At 33.3% G+C, this 8,803-nt stretch overlaps 1 long non-coding RNA gene across 2 annotated transcripts in view; it reads right to left on the bottom strand.

The window, feature by feature from the left end:
* Positions 1-301: 301 nt before the first annotated feature.
* LOC109446497 (uncharacterized) overlaps positions 302-8,803 on the bottom strand; it is a 54,824-nt gene continuing 46,322 nt past the window's right edge. For both annotated transcript variants that reach the window (XR_012494119.1, XR_012494121.1), the window contains exons 5-6: positions 5,049-5,127; positions 302-4,099 (exon numbers count right to left, since the gene is read on the bottom strand). This is a non-coding gene — a long non-coding RNA (uncharacterized LOC109446497). The remainder of the gene's footprint in view (positions 4,100-5,048; positions 5,128-8,803) is intronic.

The following is an 8,803-nucleotide window of genomic DNA, read 5'->3' as shown; positions in this document are numbered from 1 at the left end:
GAAACAAACCAAGGAAAGAACATTGCTGACACTTATTCTTAGTGAATAAGTGAAAAGAGGTACTTTATTCCTTGGGGACTTGAAGGTGAAACAAAGTAGACAGAGAGTATGATAGGTTAAGGGAGACTAAATGAGGTAGAAAATGCAATCCTTGCTATCTGTCATCCATTCCAAAAATTGTTTAGGATAGTGAATATTCAAGTAGCACAAGCTCAGATTCCATTATTTTATTTGGAAAAAACAAACAAACAAAAAACATCACATTCTAGCCCTGCAATAACTCCAGCCAATGTCTCCAAATGCATACTTCAACAATATAATAATCTAGCAAAAATACTTCCATCCATTATGTAAAGTAATTAAGTTCCTATTAATTAATTATTTACCATGTAATGAACTTATAAGTAGGTATGTTTGAGTACCATACAAAAGTACTGAACAATATTGGATACTGATTATATTGTACTTCTATTATGTAAGTAAGAATTGAAAATATCTAAAATATACGTCTAAATTGGATTTTTATCAAGATACATGTCACAATCATCATTTTTGCAGACAGCTCTGTTATTATTCAACCTGGTTCCCATAGAAAGAGAGAAAGATGATGAAACTCAGAATATTGATGTTAAAAAGATAATAATTGCTAATAATCGTTTGTTGCTTATTTTTCACTAAGTCTTGTCTTATTCTACATTTACTTCTTATATCAACTCCATGTCATAAGTAACACATTAGCCTTATTTTAAAGATGAGGAAACTCAGATGATTTAAGTGACGATGCTGCCCCAAGTCACATAGATCTTACATGGTAAAACCTGGATTTGAACTCTGATTCTGACATGTTCTCACTTAACCCTTCAGAAATCCTAACTATTGGAGGAGGAGAGTCCACTTTTGTTAGAGTAGTCCTGTCCTTTTAGGCCTACTTGCTGTTGTTAAATATAACAACACAAACCTGTCTCTACCTTGTTAGAAGACAATCTCTGATACAGAAGCATTAGCCTCTAAAGAATAGATTTCGTTGGAGAGGATGGTGGGAGATGGTCTTCTCTGAGGAGACTTCCCACTGGTAAGCTGGCAAATTCAGTGCCATGAAGGGGACTATTTGTAGCATTCTTCCCAAGAAGGATGTTTAATGAAGTCTATTTAAAAATATTTTTAAAGCATATGTTTAAATACTAGTTATAGGGAGTAGGTAGAAAGGACTAAAAGATAGTATAACCTGGAACATTTCTAATGTGATGAAGGCTGTGAAGAAACTCAGATTTTATTTTGAGTCCATGTGGTCGGAGAAGACCTTATAATCTGATCTGCTGTCTAATTTGTATGTGCCAACTACCCACAGATGGCAGGGAGGGTGTTTGGATCCTGATAAGTCAGTTGCTGCTGTCTGCAGTGTGGACTACCCAAGTCAAAATCAAATCTCATCTATTTCTAAAGCAAATGTTGGAGCAAGATGAAAGACCTTCTGCACCTATAAAGATCTGGGACATGACAATGTGACCCTCGAATCAGAGATATCATAAAAGAGGCCTTATACAGTAGGAGTAATATAAATAAGAGATTATGTGTTTACAATAGTTCTTTGAGGGAGAGAAATGATCCTCCTCTTGGCACTACATGAAACTGATTTTAATCACCGTAATAGGGAACATAGATAGATGCTTTGTGAAAGGAAAATTCTATAATAGAACAGTTAGGAGGAAAATTATTGTTTTTTTCTCTGTGACTAGAAGGTCTCATAAAGAGAAAAAAATAAAGTAATATAGTGTGTAGACGGTGGGTAATTACTATTTGATGAAAGAAAAGATGGGGGTGGGGAAGAAGATGCTCTAAAGAACTGTAAAATCTAACCAGTTTAACTTCCTGCAAAATTACTTCCCATTATAAAGGACCAAAATTCAAAGAGGATACAGTTTGGTCTTAGGAAACCACACAAAATAAATATCTAAAGTTCTTGAAAATTGGGTTAGCCCTATACCCCAATAAAAGCAAAACATTGAGTCAGTGTGAAAATAAATATATTTCTCACATTATTGCTTTTCTGCTTGAAATCTGGCAAAATACAATGACAGCATGTAATTACCTCAAAATATTTTGTGGGTTTAAAATGGTTTTCTTTCTTAAAAAGTAAACTTCATTGTGTCAAATGAGGATTATATATGAAATATGAAGAGATATAGCTCTAAAAATAATCCAAAATTTATTTTGATACCCAGATTCTAAATTGTTGAAGACTTGTATCATTTTTCTCTAATATGTAAGCAACTAACTTGCTACCTACTAATCTTGCCAAAAATGCAAATTTGCAAAATATTGTCTATGCTTATTAATAGGGCTATCTAGCTGAATGTGGACTTCAAAGTCCCCATAATGATTAAAAAGAGAAAAGGGTAACAAGACAAATAGAAAAGAGTATTAAATCATTGATTTAGACACGTACCCTAAAATCTACCACTTCCATATGTAATCTTGTACCAGGGCACCTGAGTCATACGTACATAGATTCTAGCATTGTCTGGGCTTTGGATATTTGAAATTTGGAGCCCAAAACAAACCTCAGAAGCAAAATTGTATCTTCAAAATATTCAAGAATTTGGTTTTGAATGAGTTAATTTCCACTGGCTTTGGCTAAAGTGGTAGAACAAGTAAAGGTCGGTATATTAAAGAGTGAAGAAATGAAACTCCTTCTGAAAAGCAATGAGCTCTACTAGGGAGGGAGCAGGGAGGGCATGAGGTTCTAATTTAGGCTATCAGAGGACAAAGGGCATTTTCAACCAAGTTTATCAATTAAAAATTTCAATTAATAAAGTCACTTAAACTAGAAGTCTTAATGGCCCATTCTAAGAGGCAAATGTTAAACACTTACTTTGAATCTTGACTGGGTGAAACATGTTTTGCAATTCAAGTAGGTTCCAGTAATCTGTTTTATTGTTTTAGGAAATTAAAAATTAATTTCAAAACATAAATTTAACAATGTTATCAAATGTTTCCAATTAACCAAGGCAGATCCCATTTTAAATATTAACCAGAAAAAAAGGAATAGAAGTATATCCTGGCTTATTGTAGAACCTATGCAATCCTATTTAGAAATGGGCATAGAGATAGATTTGTTTTGTTTTGTTTTGTTTGTTAATCAATGTCTCTTGTTGAGTTACTGTGACTCCCAGTGTGGAATTCACAATCACTGAAAGAATGCAATTTAGCAGTTTCAGTAAGAGACAGAAAATATTTGAAAATTAAAGATGAACCTCGTAGGAAACAAGTACGTAATAGTCAACAGTCTTAAGGGGAAGCTGATGCAGAGAATATCACTCACAAACCAGATCAAGTAGAAAGGAAACTATGTTGGAAGGAGTAATCAAATGAGGATCTGCAGCCATTTATAGTTATGGAACTGTCAAACATTATATTTAAACACAAGGTAGAGTTCTGCTAAGGACTATTTCACAGTTTTTACCCAGTGAAATTCATACATTTAATGCCCCTAAAGCAAAGAGCAGTTTGATAAATCTCCTTTGGGAGTATAAATTTATTGAGAGGAAGACCAAGTCTCATGCATGTTTGAATGTCTGACAACAATGGTAGTGCCTGACTTTCAATAGGGGATTTAGTTCTCTGAGAACTCTGTCTTAGGTTACTGACACTTAGCGAAAACCAGAAAGAGCACTTCAAACACACACTCACACACACACACACACACACACACACAGAGTATTTTATCAAATCAGTATTCTGAACATTTTTTTCTCAAGTTTCTTGGTCATAAACATGATCAAGGCAAATGCTGCTGCCATTTCTATACTTCTATGGTCCCCTTTCAATTTCCCCTTACTTACTTTGCTTAGCTAATTCTATTCATCCTCCGAAGCTCAGCCCAAAGCAACATTTCTTCTGTGAATCCTTGACTCTTCTGTTTAGTGTATGTTCAGTGTGACTCAAACTTTTTCCACCACATAATTGTATGAGAGTTCTTCTCTGCTCATAGAATACTTGCCTATTTTCCTATTTCCTCCATCCACCTCAAAGCCATTTGAGAACAAGACCATATCTGAGGGAACTTTCCATCTTCAGTGCTGTTCCCCATGATAGTAGCCTGTTAGATGTCCAAAACACACTCGTTGAGTAAATAAATTAGTGAAGCAGTAAATAAATACTGTTTCCCTGAAAATAAGACATAAAGAAAGAGAAAAGCTAGCAGTTCCATATATTTTGTCAAATCGAATATACACGATCAGTAGCACTTCGCTTTATACAAATGTAGTAATTTAAAACTTAACGTAGTAATTAAAACTTTTTTTTCTCTTTTAAAAACAGTGAACTATGAAATGTTCAAGACATACAAAAGCTATGGACAGTGATACAGCAAATATCCATCTACCCACTCTGTTTAATTGTTGGAAATATTTTCTTCTAACATAGTTGCATGTTTCCTGTGCTCCTCCCACGTCAGCTTCTCCAATATACACACACTATTCTGAATCTGGCAATTTTCATGTCCATGCGTTTTCTTATAATTTTATATCATGTGGTCATATTTCTCTTCAATATAAGGTAATGTTCCCTGCTGTGGTTCTCAACTTGTGACCTGCAATCCAGCAACATCAGCATCATGTAGGAGTCAGTTAGGAATGCAGATTCTCAAGACCCATCGCAAATGTACCTAACAGCAATGCTGGAACTGGAGCCCAGCACCTGTGTCACTCTGATGCCTGATGAAGTTCAAGAGCCACTGGTTTATACCAATACTTTTGAATCCAGCATCGAAGTCTATGGTCTGGCAGAAATAATACTAATATCTGGACTTATTGATTCATAATTAAAGAAAGAATGGACTACTTTGCAGCTTTTTTTTTTTTTTTTTTAGTTTTTAATTTGGAGGGTTAGTTTGTCATTTTACTATGAACAAAGTTAAACTCTTCTTAGAAAAATATTCAATCTACTCTGACTTCAATTGCAGTATAACGAACAAGCACTTAAAAATGTCTCCAAATTTGGTCATTCTAATCTTCGTTTGTATGATAATGGTAGAAAAAACAAGTCACCTTTGAATCATATCACAGATTTCTTGAAGAGATGAGGAAACAAATTTCTCTAAAGGACCTCTTTGACCAACTCTTCTCACTAGGAAAAAAAGATGAGAATCCATATTTTTATAATTTCATAATTTCGTATGCAAAGGAATGGAGCCAAGCAAGTTGCCCAGGAGTGTCGACATGTTAAATTTTGGACATGGTATAAAAAACAAAAGCACAGAAGTTCCCCAAACCCACCTTTTCTCTTGCTGGTCATGTCCTTTCTCATGTCCCTCCTAAACTAGAAACACAGAGGGATGGAATTCCCCACTTTGTGCTTAGAGGAATTATTTTTTATGACTCTCGCCCTTTGATGCTTTGCATTCTCTCTCTGGGCAGAGAATAATATGAATCAAAAGGAAGGTAACTGCCACAGTTCTCTATAATAAACTATATGTTATATATAATATATACATGTTATATGTAATATACAATATTGCATAGTACAGTATATATATTATATTATATAGTATAGTATACAATATACAATATAGTATATTATATATTATATATATATATATAATTTGTATGTATTCTATGTAGTTTACTTTGGAATGGATAAATCCTTTTTTTAAAAAGTAAGATTTATATCAATGCACATTGATGATATTACTGATACTTTTCTACACTAATGGAAATCTTGATTAAATGCTGCTGAGTCAACCACATTTTTAAGGTTGATGTATACCATTACATAGATTAAATCATTTAAAGGGACTATATCTAGACCCAAATATCTCAATGCACAATTCTATAAGGAAAATGATTGCATTCAGAACAAAACAGAAAAGACATGTATTTATTAGATTTGAGAGAATTCTGAGCAGACGTTGTTAGGCCAAAAACAAGCCTCAGGTACATCTGTCTACTCTTATGAATTCACATGGTCTTCTTTTTGGAGCATGCAGGCTGCCAAACAGCCCACTTGGATGCAAAACCCCTGCACTTTGCATACTGCTCTGAAAGAAAACCCACAGTAAGCTGAAGATCACCTGCTAACGTCTCCATCATGTTTCAAAAGTTTAGTTTGGATTTTCCAGACTGAACACAGGATCAGATAGACAAAACAAACTAGGACAACACAAAACAACATCAACAACATTTTTAGATAGATAAATTGGTAGATAGATGATAGTTGATGATAGATAGATGACGGATGATAGATGATTGATAGATAGATAGATAGATAGATAGATAGATAGATAGATAGATAGATAATGAATCTTTTCCCCAGCTAATGATGACCATATGATTTTGAAGTATTTATACTTTTGATTTTCCTGCCATCAAAAGATCCAATTGATAGTAATTAGATGAGAAAAATATAAATCCCCTTCTGCCTTGACCCATACATTTTTGTATGATTGGTTTGGTTTCCTGCCTAACTCAGGGCCAGGGTGCTAACTCTGACTGATAAATGGACCCTTGAGGAAATATGGCCACCAAGGGGGTCAAAGAGACAAAGGACTCACAGTGTGCTGAAGACCACCGGTACTGGCTTACAAAAGCTATTACATTTCTAGAAATTTTGCAAGTCGGTTGTTAAATGCATTATTAAATTATGTAAACTTAGAACTAAGTAAATTTTACTACAAAAAAGTAACGAATACAAAACATCACTTCCTAGTGTGATGTTTACTAAATATTATGTTTACTAAATATTATTTTCTATGTTCTTGAGGTTACTTGTGTCTATTATAAATATGCCACTGTACAATTCTTTTGACTTTTACATTCAATCTCATGTTGGTAGCTTGAAATTGATCATGTCAGTAATAATTACACCACAAAACTCAGCAAATAGCACTAGTCAGGGATTCTTCCCTAATACCACCTCATTCACCAGCACATCATTGCGAAGAATTAAAGCAAGGATGGATTTTCTATGGCAGCTACCCAGATTATTCCGTTTTTCATTACAATGCTCTGTCCCAGTTTAATAGATGAGGTTTCTCAGTGAGAGGTCAATGCAAGATGTAATTTTTATATTTAACTTTCATTGTTTTAAAATACCATGTAATTAAATTACTATGTAACACATAAATATGTTATCTTTCTTAAAAATAGCAAACAATTACAAATGTCCAGAAAAAAGACGCAGAAATCCCCTTAACTTTTTCTCTTCCATAAAATGTCACTTCTGTCCTCATAGGCAAACAATTAATAGCTGGATATGAATTTTTCCATATTTGTTTCAATACAGATATTTTATGAATGAAAAATAAAGGGTTTACTCAAATTCATTTTTTTAAAACACATATTAAAATTGTATTTACTTTGTGCCCTAAATTGGTGGGTTAGGTCCATTTCAAGATTAAGATAGAAAAAAGTAATAAAATATATTCAAAATGAACTGTTTCATTGTTAATGAACATTGCTTTTCTGTGTATATGTGCTTCCAAACGTTTTTAGTTTCAGCTGAACTAAACTATTCACCATGAGCTAAGTGAAATAAGTGTGGTTTCACTGGTAAATTGCTCTACTTTTGCTTAAGACCAACTATTTCATACTGTTATTTGTATTAAGAATCATGTCGTAAGGTGGGAGCTTGTTTAAACGGTCTGTTTTATATAACTACATTTTTCAAAGTCTTTATTGAAGTTATTGTATAAAAGTTAATTCATACTGACGAGGTTTCTTGGCAAAAATGGAATATGGAATAAGCAGCACAAATGCATGGAGAATGACAGACTTTTGATAACTTGACAACATTTAATAGATTCATCCTGGAGCTAATTAGTTCTCCTTAAATTCTGCTTGGTCTAGTAGCTCCTGTCGGGCAGAACGTTTTTGGCATGATGAATCAGACATCCTAGATTAGTTGATGATGATAAAATGACTTTCTGTCCTGACAGATCACTTACATTATTCCACTTGTGTACATTATGCATAATATATTTAAGAAATAAAATATGCAATGAAACGTATCCTACAGAATAAATATACTGGCAGTGAAATGTACTAACACAGAAATTTAAAGCACATCTTGTAAAATGTGGATTGCTTTGCAGAGACCATAAATTAACAATATGACATTAACACAGCATTCATCATGTGTTGGGTCAAGATTTTTAGGAGTATAGCTAATATTATCTCAAACATTTTTTCTGCAAAGTCATTATTAAATTATAATTAAAGTCATTATTAAAATAATTTCCAAAAGTTCGATCCAATTAAAAATGGTAAAATTATAATTTTGATTATTGTCCCTCTAAATCTTGCAGTTTCAGGAGCTCTGAAGGTATTGCACAATTTTAAAACAAAGAATAAGTATTGACAAGCATATAACCGACAAAAGCCAATGGCTTATCTTTACATTAGTCATAGTACAAAGCATTCAAAAACACTTGAGTAACTCAAGTTCAGTTACTGAATACAGACATACCACAATATTATCATGTATTTTATATGTGAAAATGCAACAGCATAACTTTATAGCAGATAACTTGAGAAAAAATGGTGCTGCCAGTCAGTCTGAAACTGGAAGTTCTTTCGCAAATTAATCAGGAAAAGATATTAAATTGAAAATTACTTTGATTTCTCAATGAACTGCACCAATGTGAGAGGATCCTGAGAGTACAACCTATAGTTTGGTGAAAACAGCAGGAATTTGGGATCGAAAGACTCCATTCTACTTCTCAATAATAATGTTTATGAAACTACAGTTATATCTGCAAAATATTAGCTATAACTCTGTCTAATGTGTACATGTTGTAAATAATGGA

The sequence above is a fragment of the Rhinolophus sinicus genome, linkage group LG01, assembly GCF_036562045.2.
Source record: "Rhinolophus sinicus isolate RSC01 linkage group LG01, ASM3656204v1, whole genome shotgun sequence".
Lineage (NCBI taxonomy): Eukaryota > Metazoa > Chordata > Mammalia > Chiroptera > Rhinolophidae > Rhinolophus > Rhinolophus sinicus.
This window is presented reverse-complemented; position numbering and strand designations above follow the sequence as displayed.